The sequence below is a fragment of the Lepidothrix coronata genome, unplaced genomic scaffold (genome assembly GCF_001604755.1).
Source record: "Lepidothrix coronata isolate B3197 unplaced genomic scaffold, Lepidothrix_coronata-1.0 Scaffold134, whole genome shotgun sequence".
NCBI classification, from domain to species: Eukaryota; Metazoa; Chordata; class Aves; order Passeriformes; family Pipridae; genus Lepidothrix; species Lepidothrix coronata.
Window position 1 is genome coordinate 1815107 of NW_016690314.1, and position 19746 is coordinate 1834852.

Consider the following 19746-nt stretch of genomic DNA (forward strand, 5'->3'; position numbering starts at 1 on the left):
AGCCCAGTCTGATTCCTTTGCAAACAGCCAGAGAAATGAAGAAGCCGGTACCAGTACCCTGGCAGGCCTGGTGCTGCTGGCATGGATTTTTCCCTGGACACCAGATGATTTCCCCAGTTAACCCAGGACTGTGGGCCTGTCCTGCCCCATTCCAAGTGCTGGATGGGCTCCCCAGCATTGTCTGCTTCCAAGTGAACTTCCCATCAGGATCCCACCCCGTGGAGATGTCACAGTGCTGCAGCTCTGGGGCTGAGACCAGCTCAGTTTAACTTGGTGCCAATAACACCAAGGGCAGAGTTCAGCCCCCTGTGTGGGCCATTCACTGAAGGGTTGGACTCTGATCCTTGTGGGTCCTCACAGCTCAGGCTGTTCCCTGATTGTCCTGCCTGTGGCTCCCGAGCCATCTGCAGCAGATTAACTCCTCTAAATCCCTCCTTCCTGTGATCCCCCAGCAGCACTTCCAACCCCCCAATTTGTGCCCCCCAGGTTGCCCTCTAAGCCTGCCTTACCTTAGCTGACCTCACCCACGACTCTGGTCCAGGCTTTGCTGGGTTTTACCGGCTGAATTCCCACCATATGGTGCTTCCTCCACAGCCACGTCCTCGAGAAACTGCTTAAAGGTGCAGGGATCTCACTCTGGGGCTTTTGCCAATGTTGTTTTGACTCCAGGGAATATTTTTATTGACTGTTTCTCTCTTTTCTCTGCAGCTATCAGCTGTTGTGCTGACTTCCACTTTTTTTTCATAGCTGAACACTCAGACTTGCCTTAGTAACACAGAAAATCGAATAATGGCTCAGGTCAGAAATATTCCATTTTATGACCTTTGCAAATCCTCTTTGCTCGTGGGTTTTATGTGATAAGTTAATGCTTCAGTGAGAAATGGTCTCAAAGTAGGCACATTAAATAGCACTTGTTTTTGACCTGTGGCATCGTTAAGTCAAGAGTTTTCCAGATTTTCCTGCACACGTGTCTGGTTGTTCGCTGGGGTTGCAGCTGATATGGTTCTATTCATTTGGCTCTGTCAGGGAAGCAGCTCAAGGACTCTCAAGTGTGAAATTCAGCCTCTTCTTTGTTTTTCCAAGTACAGATGATTTGCAGTGTGGGATCAATGGGAACAGGGGACAAGCAGATTCCATGTGTGGCTGGGGGGTGCAGCAAGTGGAAGCTCCTGCTATCCCTGGGGTTGTGGGGTGGGTTCCCCCCCATTACTTGGTGTCTGGATGTTTGTGTTCCCTTTCTTCCCCACACATGTGTTTGCACCTGAATTTAAAGCCAAGTGAGACTGTTGTGCAATATTAATGGCTGTCCTGTCTCTATAGCATAGAATGATGGAATGCTTTGGGTTGGGAGGGACCTTAAAGATCATTTCATGTCCCATGGGCAGGGACACCTTCCACTAGCCCAGGTTGCTCCAAGCCCTGTCCAACCCAGCCTTGGACACTTCCAGGGATGGGGCAGCCACAGCTTCTCTGGGCAACCTGTGCCAGGGCCTCCCCACCCTCACAGGGAAGCATTTCTTCCCAATATCCCATCTTACCCTGCCCTCTGGCAGTGGGAAGCCATTCCTTGTGTCCTGTCCCTCCATGCCTTGTCCCAAGTCCCTCTCCAGCTCTCCTGGAGTCCCTTTAGGCCTCAGCTCTCCCTGGAGCCTTCTCTTCTCCAGGTGAACAATCCCAATCTTTGCTTATCCGTGCTCCTCCGTGGGGAGTGAGGACACTGTCTGAGCTTGTTAACGGAGGATGAAGCTGTGCATGAGGAGGATGATCAGCTGCTCCATGGAAATGAGCACAGGGCTGTGGGAATTAGGACACCCAAGGCAGGAGAAGGGCCTTGAGTGCTTAATAGGCCACTTTATGTTTGCCCAGACAATCCTGCTGTGGATTATTGAAAGTTGTCCCATGAATTTTTAAGTGCAATTCCAGGGATTGGTAATGAACCCACATCTGTTGGAGGTGCTGCCCTGTAACTGGAGACTGACACAGGGAATACTTCCCTCTTAGAAAGAGGAAAGAGGCAGCTGCAGGTCAGGGCTCTGCCCAGTGTTGGAGAGGAAGGAGAGAGAGGTCGGAGGCAAATGGACAGTGAAATATGTTATTGCTGCTATTGCACTGCAATTGCAATAATAATCACTCATAATTTGAGGGGGTTTACAATAAAAGCTTCTCTTTTCTTTAAGACCATGATAACTTGGTGGTTGCTAAGCCATTCAAGGAGTAAAGCAGAGCACACCTCTCGTGCAGTCATGGCATTAGCTCTGTTACCATCTCATCTTTGTGGGATCTGTGTCTGTTCATCTCCCTGCCAGTTCCTCATCACTTTTCATCCTCCATCCCCACTGGATTTATTCTTGCAGCCCTTTCTCTGCCCCTTGCCTTTCTGCAAAGCATAGTAGAAATGCTGTAGTCTGAAGCTGGAGCTTTGGAAACCAAGCATTTGGTAAATGTGCAGTTAAAACAGAATTAATTAATTTTGCCATAAATGTTAGATTAAGGTTTCATTTATGTATTATAGCAAATAGACTCAAAGCAGAGATTTATTTTTGTCTTGCAAGACCATTTTGATACAGTTTATTGACATAAACTGGAATCATCAGAGATGCCTCTCTTAACTTGTGGCTTGAAATGCAAATGAAGTGATCAGTGCAGTGGCCAATTAAGGGAGGACATTTGCAGCTGAAGTTTGCTGTGTGGCTCCAAGTCACGGGGCAGCAATGATAGTTAAAACAATATTATGAGAAATGGACACTTCCATTCTGGTGATGAAATTGTGAAATGAATCCACCAATTTGAGGTTTAACAGTGTTGTCAAGGGCTGAGTGTGATGGTCTCCCCTGGCCATGGAGTGCTGTCCAAGGGAAGCTGCTTTGACAGGAGCTCATTTGGGCTTTTATTCAGCAATTCAGTTGAAAGGGGCTATTATCTGATATCACTTCAACCTGAAATGAGTGCCAGCTCAACTAGCAGGGAGTGAATTAAATTTGATTGCAATAATGCACATAAAAAGCCCCCATAAACCTGAAAGTTAAGTGCCCTTTTATTGGGGTGAGGGCTGTTAGTTCTGTGGAGAGAACTGTGACATCCTGCAGGAAAGCAGGTGCAGGTTCCCTCCAGCCAGTCCCTGGGAGTGCCTCGGGGGTGTCCATGAGTCAAATAACTATAAAGGAAATAAGGAAATCACAGTTTGTTTATAAATTGTTTGTAATTAGCTTGTGAGCATAAAAAAGAGGTTCTGTTTCTTGACTGAATTATTCACAAAGAGTTATTTACTCAGTCCTAGTTAGGAACAGATTTCCAATAACATCTTCTCTTTTTCTGTTTTCCTCTAATCAGCCTGATAGTTGCTTCCTCTGTGGTTATTATATTAAAGTCTGCAAGTACAGTAAACACAATTCCTTATTGCAGACATTTATCTATAAAGCAGGAATAAAAATTTAAAAAAAAATTAGAGGAAAGAAAAAGGCACTGTGAAGGTTGATTTCTTTTATATTTATAGAGTTAAAACTTGCAGATGTGAACAGAAACAGGGTCTCATTTATCATCACACTTGGTTACATCTTTAAATAACCCCCTTTTTATCAAAATATGTTCACAACATAATTCATGAAAGCAGCAATTTGGCAGGTTGAACTATATTTTTCTGAATTGAATCTCTGTTCTCTCTGGTTTAATATTTAATAACTAAAGTATATCTGCTCGTGAACTAGATAGAAATGACAACTCTTCCATGTGGGCTGATTAGGGGAAGAAAATCCTGCAGGCAAGTAATAGCTCAGCTTTCAAAGGATGCTCTTAAGCTATTCAATTCTTATTCCTCTTTGAAATTTTTATAATAATTTGAACAACTTTGAATTAACAAATGTAAATGAGTGTTTTAAATCACACTTCTTAAATACTTACCTAGATAACTTCAGAGAAGTGAGTTCTGACTTCTTGCAATTAGATATTTCTAGAGAAGATCCACAACTTCAGGATCTTTTTAGCATTGCAGGAAATGCATAAAATCTTTTGTTTGACATAAAATAGAGTGGTTTGGGTTGGGAGGGACCTCAAAGCCCATCCAGTGCCACCCCCTGCCATGGGCAGGGACACCTTCCACTAGCCCAGGTTGCTCCAAGCCCCATCCAGCCTGGCCTTGGACACTTGCAGGGATGGGGCAGCCACAGCTTCTGTGGGCAACCTGTGCCAGGGCCTCCCCACCCTCACTGGGAAGAATTCCTTCCTGGTATCTGAGCTAAAACTCTGCTGTTTTAGTTTAAAATGAAGGGAACAAACCAGAAAAATTTCCCGCCAGCTTGGGCCCAGTTCAAAGTGAGAGATTAAATGTGCTCACTGATGGAATTACACAGCATTTCAAAATACAGCAACAGCCATAGCAGTGTTAAAGAGCAAAGAGCCCTTTGGCTTTTCCATTAAGCTCCCAAAAAATAACAGATTCCAATTTGCTTAATGCACAGTTCCCCCCTGCCCGGGGCTGGCGCTCCCCGGCCGGGCAGGATCTGGTGACAAACAGCTTCCTCTTCCCTCCTGTTGTTACTCCATTGGCAGCTCCCAGCTTTGGCATGAACACTTGAATGCAGTTAGAATAAAGCAATATTAAATTGTTGTAGTGGGAAACCAAAATCCTCCACTTGAGGGGGAGCAGCTCCTCTCACCCTCATGTGCCAGCCTGGACGTGAGGTGTCCCCTTCAGCCTGCCAGGGAGCAAGGAACAGCTCAGAAGTCTTGTTGAGGATTTTTTTCACCACTTAATTGTGCTTATTCCGGTCTTCCTTCAGCATTTAATTGATTACTGCATCTTGCAACAACATCTTCCAGGCCTGAAGGGCATCAGGGTGCTGTCTTGCCCTCTTCCATTGCCCGGATCAAGCCCTGGTAGGGTTTCCACAGTGGCAGAGCTGTGACTTGATAAATGCAAAGAACAATTAACTGGCAGTTTCTAATATGTTAGTTAAATGTAGGGATCATTTCCCACCAGGGCAATCTGCAGTAATACCTGTGTGCTGTGGTGGGCAGGGATTGGTGGTCCCTGTGGAGGGTCCACAGCCCATTCCTGGGGAATGAGGTCACTGGGATGTCTCATTTTAAAGAGCAATGGTGAGATTGGGGCTGGTGAGACATGGGGGGTCCCCCTGTGCTGGGCACTGGTGGGGTCTCCCCTTCAATCCTGGGGTCAGGGCTGGGCCCCTCATGACAAGAAGGGCATGGAGGGGCTGGAGTGTTTCCAGGGAAGGGAATGGAGCTGGGAAGAGCCTGGAGCAGCAGAAGGGGCTGAGGGAGCTGGGGGGGCTCAGCCTGGAGAAAAGGAGGCTCAGGGGGGACCTTCTGGCTCTGCAAGTCCCTACCAGGAGGGGGGAGCCCGGGGGGGTCGGGCTCTGCTCCCAGGGAACAAGGGACAGGAGGAGAGGGAACGGCCTCAGGCTGTGACAGGGGAGGGTCAGGTTGGATATTGTGAAAATTCCTTCATGGAAAGGGCTATCCAGCCCTGGCACAACTGCCCAGGGCAGGGGTGGAGTCCCCATCCCTGGAGGGGTTTAAGACCCGTGTGGATGTGGCACTTGGGGACACGGGTCAGTGGTGGCCTTGTGGCACAGTTGTGCTTGTGCTGGTCAGTGCTGGGAGTCCTGCAGACAGAAACACAATTCCTGCTGCTGGAATCCTGAAATCAGTGTCAATAAAGCAAGGCCATAGAAGGAGCAGACTTATATATGGCATAAACTTATATATGGCCACATATATATATATATATATCAGACCTATATACATGGCATAAACAAGGTGGTCCCCCTGTCTGTAGACTACTAGAGCTGCTCTGGCAGAGCCATCGTCCCACAGCCTATTTTTTGCATCCCCAGGCATGTGTTCTCTCTTAAAAAACCCTGAGAAAACAAAAAATAGCTCTTCCCAGTAATCCTGGGACAGGGGAACAATCTAATCCCCAGCCCAAATGTCCAGCAGGGATGTCTGGGCAGGGAAAGCTGGAAATAAAGCTGTTGCTGGGGAGAAATGAAAGCTCCGGGTTGGGAAGTGGAACAAGACTTGTAATATGTAATGAAAATCAAATTTAGCAAGGCCAGCGCTCATTTCACGGGGTTTGGAGGTTTTTTTTTCCAAACTCCCAGAACCATGAAGTTCTTTGAGAACTTCAGTGATCAATAACCCATTACAACAGTGACACCAGCTTGGAACCTAATTAGTAGTGCAGCAGAGCTTCCCTAATGAGTTGCAGGAGTTACTGGAATGGGCAAAAGTGAGTGTGGGGGGATTTAATATCCTTTTTTTTTTAATACACATTTTTTGCTATGTACCTTGATCTCCTGAGCACAACAGAATTCAGGCTAAAAAGGAGGATAATTAGACTTTTATCAAATCTCAGACTGCAAGTGCAGTACCTATGTCTTGCTGCTTGGCTAAAATTCTGATTTTCTGGAATACAAGAACCCCCATGTTTTACTTGCACAGCTCTTAAACCTTCACTGCATTTTCTTCTAAATAAAGCATACAGATGTTGATTTTTATTTTTAATTCTCTTTCCTATATATTATATTGTGTGTCTATACAATATTATGTTGTATACTATATGTGTATAATCACCTATTGTCCAACCTGGCCTTGGGCACTTCCATGTATCCTTGATGATATTTAGAGATGCACCCATAAATTATCCAGACACCTCCTACACCTGAGGCCCTGAAGATGAACATGTAACTGCCCAAAAATGCTAAGCCAGGAAAACTTCTGGAGTTCAGCCCTTTTTTCTCAGGAAGCTGTGAGCTTTGTATTTGTAAAAAGGCAAAAAATTCCCCCCCAATTCCAGCTATCAAAGCTGAATTTGGCTTTTAAGGTTCATTTAATCACTCCAATGGCTTAGTTAGAGAGAACGCTGCAGAGGGGTAATTTATCTTTATTTGTCAGCTCCCCAGGGCTGAGTTCTTTTGAAGGGCAAAAGTGAATAGGAGGTGAGGATAAATTGTAAGCTGTCTAAGTTCTGACCTGTGATTTCTTTCACACATTATGTTCAGGGAGTTTTTGAACAGTGGTGCCAGGAGACCATCAGTGAACTCGCAGGGTGTTGCCAGCCTGGGGTTTGGCTGAGCCTGGGAAGCGTTTTACACATTTTAACCCAGGAAAATGTGTACAGGATTTAAAGAGGACAGGAAGGAGTGGAGTTCTCTGCAGATCTTCACTTGTGGTGTGTTAAGTTAATTTAAGCACTGTAAATTGGCTCCATGAAGCTCCCTTTGCCCTGGGTTTCGGTGTGGCAGCAGCACCAGCCTCATCCCACGCCCCCCAAAGTCAATGCAAGGGCTCCTATTGATTTCCAGAACGCTGGAATCTTATTTAATGAAAACTTTGCTGAAGACAACTCGCCCATGACCTGACTGATGTTGTTCTAGGGGAAACTGCTTCCTGCTGTGCATTTAAAAATGGCTCTGCTCTGTGATTAATGCTGATTCCCAGGAAAGCTCTCCTTGCACGAGGTCACCCGTACGTGTGGCAGAGCACCTCAGCTCCAGGGGTGGCCAAACCCTCCGTCCATCTGACACCTGAACCCCCACTAATCAGTCATGTGGTTGCAAAAATAAAATGGGATTTGGGATTGGAGTGTTAACGTTTCTGGCAGTAACTTTGCTCACTTGTGTTGTGCTCCAGGGTTGAGTTGTGGTTGCCTTGTCCTGCTCTGGTGCCTCTTTGCAGGTTCTGCTCCAAGCACTTCACTCAGAACCTTTTTCCTACTTGGCTTTTAGATTGAAACTTCTGAATCCCAAGTTTCACAAGTGCCATTTCCAGTCCCCCTGCAGGCAAAGCTGAAACCTTGACAGGCTGATAGTGGAGATCTTCCAAGAAGGGTCATTCTCTGTAGGTCCTGGCTGCCAAAAATGAACATTAACACTTGGGCTACAAACTGGTTTGGTGGAGCTGATAATCAGGGAGGTTTTCCCATTGTGGCTGATGAAATCCTGCCTGTTCCCAGGATGACACTGCCGTGATTCAGCCACCACCAAAGCTGCTGGACGTCATGTCCCAGCCGGATTTGTCCATGAGATGGTTAATGCACTTCATCTGTCTCGCCCTGAAACTTCCTGCCTTTACTCACAGTGAAGCCAGACAGCTCTGAATTTCTCACATGAACTCAAATGCCACCTAATTCCCGTCTCCTGCAGGAATTGGAGTCTCCTTAGAGGATTAACTAGACTTGCATGTAAAGCCTATAAATTGCTGTCAGAGCTCTGTGTTTTGGGGAGCTCATTTCTGACTCTCTTTCATTATAAAATGAGGCCAACAATAAATATTTCTTTGATTCCCTGTGAAGTGTATCTAGATATGTGTGGGGAAACTTTATCTTAAAATTCACCTTTATTGTGACTTGACAAAATGCAGTGAACTAATACTTACCAGTGACATGATTTTAAGTACAAACTCCTAAATTTAAGCTTATTTTTGGTAAATATTGATCACATGTGGCATTTCTTTGATTGCCCCTCACAGAAATTGTTAAAAGTGCATAAGCAAAAATTATTTTTCCAAGACAGCAGGAGGAATTTGGCTGAAATAATAATAGTTTGAATTAGAATATTAGGCTTTGATTAGAGGCAGTACCTTGCAGTAAGGACTCACAGGGTCTGCTCTACTACATCATGGCATTTATTTTACATTCTCTCCTTGCTCTTTGAGTTTGGTTAATGGGATTTAAGAGTTAAAAGTCATCTTGACTGTTTCCTTGAAGAGGAATATTTAGGAGGTAAATCTGATTTTTTAGGTGTTAAATTGTTGTGGATTCTTTAGTTCCCCTTTGCCCTTTTCTCTCTGTGTTTCATACTCTTGCCCACGTTAATTTTTTACCGGGGATATACCAGAACCTGAACAAGTTCAGGGTGAGGTGAGGATTCAAGCAGCAAAGGTGAGCAGTGTGTGGCACCATTTGTTTCTAGCACATAATCAACAACAAATTGCTGGTGGATGCTTGGTTTTACAGTGCCTGTTAAAGCAGTTTTATCCCTGGTGCTGAGCAGGCAGCACACCCAAATCTCCAGTTTAAAGAGGTTCATCTTCATTCCCTTTAATGGGAATTCCCAGTTCTTTCTGCTCCATCCCAGAGGTGTCCAGGAGCTCCTGGAGCAGCAGGGAACTGGGAGGGATGAGATGAGAAAAGCGAGAGGTTGAGAGCCCTTTGGGAAGCTGGGACAGTGATTAAAGCTGGCAATAATTAGCTGAGGCAAGAGGAGATCCAGTGCCATCAGCAGAGCTCTGGGCTCTCCCCCCTGGTGGGTGGGGTGGGACCTGGGGGGAGCTGGTTCCTGCCTCACTGCAGGGTCATGGAACTGCCCTTCTGCCTCAGAGCACTCCAGTCACACCTCTCAGTTGTTTTTTGTTCTGGCTGTGTTTGGTTTTCATCCAGGAGTTGGGATATGAAGCAGGAGGTCCCCCAAAATCCTGCCCCTGGCAGCCTCAGGTGGGGCTGGGGGCTCCTCCACCTCTGGGTGCTCAGCAGGATCTTCTGCTCTGTCCTTGGCACTGCCACGAGAGCAGAGGCCTGGGGAGGCTGCAGGATGTTCTGGGAAGGCAGAGCAGCTGCTGGGACCTGTGTGTCTGTAATGGGGTTGTGTCTGAGGTGAGCTGCTCTCTGAGCAGACTGGTGTGAACTGGCTGAAACAGTCACAACATAATGCCAAGGGTCATCTCTTCATTAAAATTATCTTCTTTTCCTTCCTGCTCGGTGCCATAAAGTTGAGGATGTTCAGGTGAGGGTAAAAAGCTGCAGCCAGTGACAGCTCTGGGAGAGGAGCAGCAGCAGGAGGGGCTGTGCCTGTGCCCTCCCAAACACCCAGCCCTGCTCAGCCACCGCTGGTAAATGGCTCCAGAAATAAAGATCTTTGTTCCAAAGCCCATTCCAGGTTGCTAAGTGACAGCACCGGCCTTGCCTTGTGCATTCCTTACCTCACCCAGCTCCAAGAGCAAGGCAAGGGATCGTTAAAGGCAGGATAACGTTCAGGGGGGCAGGAATTAAACACATCGTTCTTGTGGGAAATAAGTGCACGTTTTGGCTCATCTGAAGAACAGGGAGCACTGAGGGAGGAAGGGGAGGTGGAGCCCTTCAGAGCTCCATGTGCTGACAGGCCCTTCCAATGGGGGATGTTCCAGAGAGGAGAGCTGGGACATCCCACTTTTATCACTTTATGCCCTTCTGTTCCCTCTGGATGTGCAGCTTGTGGTGGAAGTTGCTCCAAGATACTTTTCTGTGTCCTACTGTTGGTTTCTACTTTTGCTTCACTCCCAGAAATCCCAGGTATCCCTAGAAAGGAAGGCATTTTAAAATGGTGCACTTATTCCTCCCTCCAAAGTGTCTCACAAACACCAAAATTTGGGTAGGTCTCATCTCCTTTCTCTAGCGTGATTTTTCCTTAGGGGTAGAAAGATATCAGTGCACATTTAAAACATATAATAATTAAAAAGAAACTTATCTAAAAGCAGGTTTCCAATTAGACCCTTGTTCAAACCATTTGGCATCATTCCTGTGCTCCTTAGCAAGGAGAGGAGGAATTCAGGGCTGAAAAACCTGAGCTAGTGGAAGGTGACCCTGCCCATGGATGAGCTTTAAGGTCCCTTCCAACCCAAACTCTTCTGGGATTCTGTGATTTTATTTTGCCTTTCCAACATCCTGAGGGTAAAAAAGGAAATCCAGGGGATGATGCCTCAGCTCCTGCCTTGAATTTGGTTCCGTGATTTAATTATCTTGGTGTATAAAGGAAAATAAAATGTGCCAGATAAACATCTTGGACTCCCCATGGCCTCTCTGGAGGAAGGGACTGGAGTGAGAGGGACTAAAATAGGATTTCTTAATAAAAGCTCATTAACAGAGCCTGTGTGGCTGCCTTAACTATGACAAATATGTATATTTGATGATCACAGGAGAGTGCTCTTCAAATCTAAATAATTCCTGCTGTACAGCTTGCCCAGGAAAAAAATTGTCAGATATTTTCAGTCAACAGCAGTTGGCTTTGCCAGGCTCCTCGTCAGCTGTGATGAGCTATTAGGGGAATGTTTATGGACACAGCAAAAATAAACTCCAAAAAGCATCCATCATCTTTACTGCCCCTTTCCAAAGTGAAAGGGGCTATTTTGTCGCTGGAAGAGTTTGCAAAGGTCTGATAGAAGCTGGGAAGATGGAGGTAATTGAGGGAGTTTAGTGCTTTTCCACCCATGGCATCAGGGTTTCAGAGATGAAAGGGGAGATAACTCATCTTCCTGTGGCACTGGCAATGCCCTGCAAAGGCTCCAAAGCACAGAACTGCAGCAATCATCTGGTCCTTTGTTATTTTGGTTCAATATAGATCTTAAAACCTCACTTATCCCCCAAAAAGCTGAATTTTAGCACCCCTCAGGTCACTGTCCCTCAGAACTGTTGGCAAAGGGAAGGGGTTTTGTCATTCCTGTGGTGTTTTGGGGTGTCCTGGATTGGGTTCCAGAAGTTTCCAGGGCCTGTGTGTTCCTGAGGACAGAGATGCTCTGTGCTGTGGGAGGGCTGTGCCTCTCACCTCACTCTGAGCTGTCGAGGTGTGCCCAGGTTAATTGGATTTTAATTTAACTAATCTCAATTTAATCTAATTTTATTAGAATTAGCCCTCTTCAAAAGGCTGAAGTTGATAAAAATTACAGTTGGTGTGGAGTGGAGAGAAGAAGGTAACAAAAATCCCACTCTGTCCCACTCAGAGGCTTGGACCACAGTAAAAATCCTTGTTCCCAGGCAGGAGGGAGGTGCTTAAAAAGCCACAAAAATTGAAATGAAGCTTTAAAATAATGATTATATTGGAGGCTTGTGCTGCCATCCATTGTGCTTTACCTGATGGGATAATTACCACTGTTACAGAACATTTTAATTACAACACTGAGTCAAACTTGTGCAGCTCCAGAAAGCACCCGACTGCAGAAACTATATTATATATGCAAGATACACTTTTTCTACTCATATTTTCTTTCCTTTATATTTTGCTGTTAACAGAGACCAGTTGCTGCTGTCACATCTCCTGCTTGTTTACAAGTTTCAAGGTTTTTCCAGCGTTGTGTGGGAAAAAGAAATGTTTTCTTTATAGACCTATTAGATTATCAAGGGACTCTGATTTTTATAAGCGTGCTTTTTAAATCCATCTGGGCAGAGAAACTCTTTGATAAGGTGACGCTGCAAACTGAGAGTGAGAAAACTGCAGATCGGGGTCATTTAGCAGATTTATGAAGGTTTTCTCAGGGTGAGATTAGAAATGATGCTGGGCTGCAAAGGCAGCTTGGAGAGCAGGACCGGGAGCAGCTTTTCAGAGCTGGAACAGAGGAGTTTGGAATGAAGTGATAACCTCCTGCTCTGCAGTTGGTTCTGGAAACAACCATGGAGAGGATAAATCCAAATTCGTTCTGCGTGCCCTGGGCAAGCCTGGCTGGGAAGGTGTGCAAAGCCTGGTGCTCTTTCAGGTTTTCTTTTTGCTGAGAAATGAAGTGGAATTTGCCATTTTTGATAATTGTCCTTTTGGTTTCAGCCTGGGTTACTGATCATTTTTCCTGTGAGTACCTTGCTTTGGCTTCCAGCCTTCCCCTCCCTCTGCCCCACACGCCCAGAGCTGCCTTTGCAAACCCAGCACTGCCTCAAACCACATTTACAGCACAGCCTGGGCACAGAAAGAACCCTGGGGTGGGACAGGACCTGGATGCTGAACAGCAGGTGAAACCCAAGGTGGGATAGTCCAAACCTCCGTGGGGCTGCAGGGGGAGCAGAGCAGGGCTCGGGTGAACTCTCAGTGTACAATATTTATCCTGAATATTTATAAATCGGTATTCATGAGCCCATGCCTGTTCGAGGAGAATATCATATACCCACAGGTACTTCCCTTTGATGTTTCTTTAGTCTTCAAGATCAAAATCAACCTTGTGGCAAAAAAAAAACCCCATTCTTTGCAAAAAGTCCTTGGCCATTTGTGAGGAACAGTTGGGTTTTCTCACCTGGGTGGTGGGTGCTCAGCACCCCTCCCTGCTACAAACTGCCCAGCAAGGAGGGGATGGATATACCTGGTTTGCATCCTAAAAAGCTGATTTTTGGCCTGAAAACTGAGGAGCTGGTGCTCCATTTGCCTCCTTGGTGTGCAGGTGGTTGGGTGGGTCCATGGTGGAGATGAAGGAGCCCAGACAAGGGTGTGTTTTGTCAGCTGGGGGTGTTTGGGAGCCCTCAGCAGGAACTCCTGAGTAGTGGTGATGATGATGATGATGATGAAGAAGAAGCAGCCTGTGGGCCTGGGCAGGGTGTGCTGCAGGGATGGAATGAGGGGACACCATTTTCAGGAAGCAGGAGATGAAAGGAGAGGGAGGTGGTTGCATTTATAGAGCCCCAGAGTGGTTCCCCTTGGGAGGGACCTCAAAGGTCAGCAGGTCTCCCAGGGAACAAGGGACAGGAGGAGAGGGAACGGCCTCAGGCTGTGCCAGGGGAGGGTCAGGTTGGACATCAGGAGGAATTTCTTCCTGGAAAGGGTGGTCAGGCACTGGAAGGGGCTGCCCAGGGAGGTTTGGAGTGCCCAGCCCTGGAGGTGCCCAAGGAAGGACTGGCTGTGGCACTGAGTGCTCTGGGCTGGGGGACAAGGTGGGGATGGGGCACAGGGGGGACTCCATGGGCTGGGAGGGTTTTTCCAACCTCGGTGATCCTGGGATTCTTGTTCCAATCCCTTGCCCTGGGCAAGGAAGGAGTAACACACAGACCCTCACACACAGGCAGGACAGTAATTCCAGCAGATTCCCCAAAAGCAGGGACACCTCTGGCCGTTGTGTGTTATTATTTATTTATGACTTGCTGCTTTATTGACACAGAAAACTGTTTTGGAGAGCAGCTGACACAGGTTTTGCAGTTGAATTTTTAGCTGCATGGGGTTGGTGTGTGATGAGAATCTCACCTGATGGGTTGGAAAAGATGCCTCTAATATTCTGTTCTTTGTTACCTCTCTGGAAGGTTCAAATTGTGCTTGGGAAAATGAAGAACAAAAATATGCACAATGACTCCATTAACTCCCTGGCAATTACACTCCAGCTCTTTTCAGGATCACTAAGGAAAATTAGCTCCTTAAAACCTGCCTTAAACCCAGCAAGTTCTTTCCTAAGAAATTAAGGAAGAGGTTGGCAAAAAGGAATTGTTAAATGCATCCTGTTATTAAATCCATCACACCACCATGAAATAAAGATTTATAGTCGTGCAGTTTGTCATGGGAACGTAATTCTGTGTTTCATGGCTTTTTCAGGGAAGGGGTTGTGTTCCAAAATCCATAGATTTTTATTTTTTCTTTAGGGGCATGGATAGTGGACCTGTTTCTGGTGGAAATTAGCTGTTGGTTTGAAAGCTGCCCAATTCCATTAAGTCTCGTGGAAAATTTGATGGCAAAGCAGCAAATAATTATTTTGGTTTGGGTTTCACATTTCTGTTCTTTGTACCAGCACAAAGTAAAGGGTTTGGGGTCTTTGAAGGGGAAACTTTAGTGCAATCTGCTTCTCATTTGTTCTCTGGATCCTTTGACTTCTTTTGCCTGGGGTTTTCCAAGCTGTGTCAGGAGTTTGTCCCCTTCCAAGCATCCCCATGGCCTGGGTGCCTGTGGCAATCCCATAGTGAAAAACTAAGGAGGATATTTCTGGGACACAGGAAAAAGGGAGAGTGAATGGCTCTATATTTTAGAGTCTCCATTATTGTAATCTCTTCCCACTGTGAAAATCTCACTTAAAGTTTCATGGGAACATCTTTTCCTTAAACACAAGTTCCTCACTTTAGCTTTTACTGGGGGGTATTAAAAATACGTGCAGGAACAGATAACACTTTGTGGCTGTGTAGTAGCTGTTAAGCAGAAAAATCTGGATGTGGATGTTGATGGTTTGCAGATACAGAAATTGTACCACCTGCTGCTGGAAAACATGGAGAGTCCATGAATATTATGGGAACTGCTCTGACAGCTGCTGGAAGGGGAGGGCTGGGAGCAGCTGCCAGCCAAGCAGAGCACTGAGAATATCAGGGAGGCATCGAAGCTCTCTAGGAAACAGGAGCTCAGCTTTGCACCTTGATAGAAATATGTCCAAAATCATGCTAAGAAAGGCAGAAAATGAATTTTAACTGCCTGTTTTCTATGCACGGGAGCTTGCTGAGCTCACCTACACACTGCTGCTGCAAGCACTTGGTTTTATCTCACTTTTCTTCAACTAATACCTTTCTCAGAGGTTTCTGCACCTTTGCAGTGTCCACACAGTGTGTGCCTGTTGTGCCAAATAGGAATTCCCAGGATGGTTACCCCTGGGTGCTCCCTTGGCCTCACCCATTGCTCTTTGAGCTGCTGATTGTCTCCTGCTCCAGCCCTGACCTGCAGCACCTCAGGGTGCTCAGGGGTTGTCAGGTGAGCTGGTCCTTAGAGCCCTTTAATGCCTTTCAAATAATCCCCTGCTAATGAACACGTAAACTGCTTCCACTGTTAATAAGATAAATCGGTGTTTTCTTGATTCTTATGCACAGTTTATGGTGATTTTAAGCCCTGCAGAAAGTGGCTCTTTCCACTAACAAATCAGGATAATTAGCCGTAGATAGTTATTATGCAAATTTAGCAATCTGCACCTTTGAATGGGAGTGGAGGAGCAGGTTGAGCATAATGCCCGAATTTGGGATGCAAAGGGAGAAGCCGTTCTGGTGTAACCTGTCCAGGTTGTCCCGGCTCGGGATCAGCTGCAGGAATGAATTTGGGAAATGAGCCCCAGCCGTGAGCTCAGCCCGTTCTCCATCCCCAGGTGGGAACGTGGCTGGGTCGGGTGTCCCTGAATGATTCCAGCGAGCACTTCCCATTGCAGCTGTGAATGGAACAGCCCCAATTCCAGAGGGGAGCGGCTGGGCAGTGTCACAGTCAATGTGCTGGTAATCACGGAGAGGAGCTCTAACGAGCTGTGCTGCACAGCTCCGCTCCTGCTTTTCCATTTCCCAGCATGGATGGGGCAATAAAAGGATTGGGGCTCGTTCTGAGCCTCAGCTAATTAGTGACTCCAGCCGGGGCTGAGGGATCTGGGGGTTCCCTGCTGGGCTGCCCTGATTTTGGGGCCCCGGCTGGGCTTTGTCAGAGGCTCTTTGTGCTTTGAGCAGAGCAGTGACAGCACTGGGGGGCTGCAGGAAGAGTTTGGGCTCACACAGAGGCCGTGCCTGAAATAACTGTGTGGTGTTTCAAAGCATGTCTCTCATCCCTGTCACTCTTCCTGCCTTGGAAGGGCTGCTGGGAAAGCCCTGGTGGGGCATTTTTTTTGACCAAAACCTCATGTCAGTGACACTGCAGGGTTTGGGCAAGTATTGATCTTCCAAGGTTTGTTTAGAAAAATCCTGACTGTGTGGACAATATTCAATTTTAATGCTTTTACTCCCATATCTTTTTGTTTAGGTTTCTTTTGAGATGTTTTTTAAAACAGACATAAATACCATCAACGTGGTATTTGTGAAAGAGAGAGGAATGTTTTGGCTTACAATACTGCAACATTCAAGCCCCAAATTGATTTATTTTTCCTTGTTTTTTTGCAGAGTTCATCACAGGACACCTCGTGTATCTGCTCCGGTTTGAAACCAAACATACTGAGAAATGTTGAGAAACCCCGGTCCCAGCCATCACCCACTGCTGGAGCCTGTGGGGCTGAGCTGGACCCCCGGGAGGAGCACTCTGTGCCAATGCCCTGCCCTGTGAGTACGTTCTTACACTCATTTCTTTGATGTCAGAATTTCATCCATCTGGGCTGTCTCAGTTTTGTTGCTCCGAGTAACCAAGAGCTGACTATTAACTAACATTGAGCACAGTAACTGAGAGCAACCTGCTTGAGATGGTTCCTATGAGGGGCCTCAGCTCTGCTCCTGCTGCCACACAGTTTGTGACTTCCAGAATCCCAGGCTGGTTGGGGTTGGAAGGGAACCTCTGGAGAAAATGTGATCCAATGCCTTGCTCGAGCAGGGTCACCCTGAGCAGGTCACAGGGTCACATCAGGTGGGTTCGAATATCTCATGGGAATGAGACTCCACAACCTCTCTGGGCACCTGTTCCAGGGCTCTGTCACCCTCACAGTAAGGAAGTTTTCCCTCATATTCCGATGGAACTTTGGCATTCAGTGTGTGCCCTTACCCCTCATCCTGTCCCTGGGCACACAGAGAGTGTGGCCCCGTCCTCCTGGCACCTGCCCTGAGATCCTTGTGTGTTGGTGGGATCCCCTCGGAGCTGTCTTTTCTCCAGAGGATCATTTGCAGTGGTTTGGGTTTTAATTCCCACAGCTTGGCTCCTGGCTCCCAAAAGCCCTCTCAGAGTGCACAAGTGGGGGCTGAACTGCCCTGCCTGGCTCAGGCTCAGCGTCCCCACAGTGACCTGGGAGCTCAGCTTATCCCAGCCTGGCATCCCCTCGGCCTTCCTGGCAAACCTCAGGAGCAGCTGGGCCTGGGGAGCTCCTGGATCATTCCCACCCCCCCCCAGGGATGGGAGCAGCAGCTCCTCCCCCCCGTTCCCTGTTCCTCCCCTGCACATCAGGGTCCACACTAACACCAGCTTCATGAATGCAGAATAAAAATGCCTTATGATGTTTTCCCTCAAAACAGAAGGGAAGTCAGATGGATGTAGGATACAAATGAGGGCAGGACATCACAGGCTCTTGTTTCTCTGAGGAGGACAGAGCAAGTTATATTTACATTATGTGCCACGTGCTCCGACTGTCAATATTTTGAAGCTTCTCCACAGACACGCTGAAATCTCCACCTGAACTTTGTCAAACTGTATTATCAGTCAATTTTTTGATTATCATTTGGGGGGAAAAAACCCTACATTTCCATAACAATGGCACTTAAAGACCGGAGATGGTGAAAATTCGAGGTCTAATTTTATCCCTGGAAATAAAGATGCGACTTCTCAGGCGAAATATTCGAAACTTGTTTTAAGCAAAGATGTTGGTGGCGAACAGATGGCCCTGTCCCTCCATCCATATTCATGAGTGCATTGATTTCATTATGTCTTCCCCTAGGAAACTCAGCATTTCAGCTTTTATAAGTCTGCCTGGCCATCAAATTGAGCAGTCAGGAGCCCTCTGTCACAGCTCTGTTGCTGTAGAAATTGGGGAAAGTATGTGAGAGGCTTTAGCACTTTTGTCTTGACTTTTATCACCGAGACACCTGTTGTTTTGGGGTGGAAAGCCGAGATTTTTATCATGTGTAACATATGTTGGCTTTGGGTGGATAAAGTGCCACGTTCATTTTAACTGAATTGCTTTAATTTGGTGACGTCCTCGTGCTCTTTAGTAACTTTTAGAGGGTTCAGACCTACGGGCAGGAGCTCCCAGTGCAACCCAGAGCTGCCAAAACCTCTTTGGGGAAATCAGTGGTGGGATTCTATGCTTGATATATTAATTGCCCAGGATAAATCTTACAAAGCAGCGCTCCCTCGGCTCACAAAGGGAAATAAAACATACAGACAGCACTGCAAATCCAATTTGAAGGGTGTTTTCACACAGGGAGACGTGGTGTTAAGCACTAGTGAAAGCTGAAAATGTTTGGAGGATTTTTTTTTTTAAAATCAATTTAGGCTTCTGTGTGGAATTTTTGATTTTTTTTTCAAAGTTTTGTCCAAAGAGAGAAAAAAATTTCCCCCCTGTTTTGTCCCTTTCCCAGTAACATCTAATTCCACAGGTGAGGCTACTCAGTGCTGGCTCTAAATACTGACCTGTGGCTTTTTTGCTGTGGTATTTGGGCAGCCCTGCCCGTGTTTGCTGCAGAGCATCCTCTGGGGGGGGCTGAGCCTCCTCTCCGAGGGTGAAGCCCAAGAGGGCTGGGAAGTTCAGAGTGGGAGCCCATCCGTGGTGTCCTGGGTGGGTCCAGGGCTGGGGAGACCCTGGGTGGGAGCAGGAGGACCCGAGGGGCTGATGGATGGATGGCAGCACCAGTGTCCCTGCACTCAGCCCTGCATTCAGCACCCACCTCTTTTTTAAGGCAAGTTCAGCAGCTGCTCCTTTGATTTGCAAAATGAGGTTTAGTTCTAAAGAATAGGCCAAGGCTGAGGGGATTCTGTAGGTTTGGGACTTGGGATTGCTTTTATCTTCCTCTTTTTGTCACTTCTCTCCTTTCTTTCGGCCCAGAAGTATTTCTGTGAGCTCTTCAAAAGCCGGGCTGCTGTTGTACCCGGGCTCCAAAGAGCCTTAAAAGTGCCATTTAAATTCAGATCTTTTGCAAGGCTTAAAGGGAGAAAAGTTTTTAAGACGTTTCCTGCTCGGACATAATCGATCAGCAGCAGGGGGAAAACCCAGAAATGCTCTTCTGGGGACATTTGGTGAAGCCAAATGAAATTCCAGCAGCTTAAGGTGACAATTTAAGCTGTCAAGTGAACACAGACAGCATTTGACCATGACAATAGAGTAAAATTTGCTATTTTACTGCTTTTCTCAAATTAAAAAGAGGTTTAATATTCTCCTGTTTGGTTTCTGTGATCAAAGGTACAGTTTAATTAATCAAATCAGCACAACCACCATTTTTTTTTGCATTTTGGAACTGTCAGTTTAGTGTTCAGCTCCCAAAGGGTACTCGAAGGATCATTTAATTTTAAAATGATTGTAGCTTGAAATAACTTAAAAGGCACTAATATATTTAATCAAGGGAGGTAACTGGTAATAGAGAAGTAAATCATTCATGCATATAAATAGCAGGGCTCCCACGAGTGTGGGAAGCCAACAGGGAAAATATTTAGGGCTCAA

The 19746-nt window shown here is 46.5% G+C and overlaps 1 long non-coding RNA gene across 1 annotated transcript in view; it reads left to right on the forward strand.

The window, feature by feature from the left end:
• Positions 1 to 19746, forward strand: part of LOC108503278 — a 93388-nt gene that overhangs the window by 59745 nt on the left and 13897 nt on the right. Inside the window, exon 4 of the long non-coding RNA XR_001876787.1 lies at positions 16556 to 16711. This is a non-coding gene — a long non-coding RNA (uncharacterized LOC108503278). The remainder of the gene's footprint in view (positions 1 to 16555; positions 16712 to 19746) is intronic.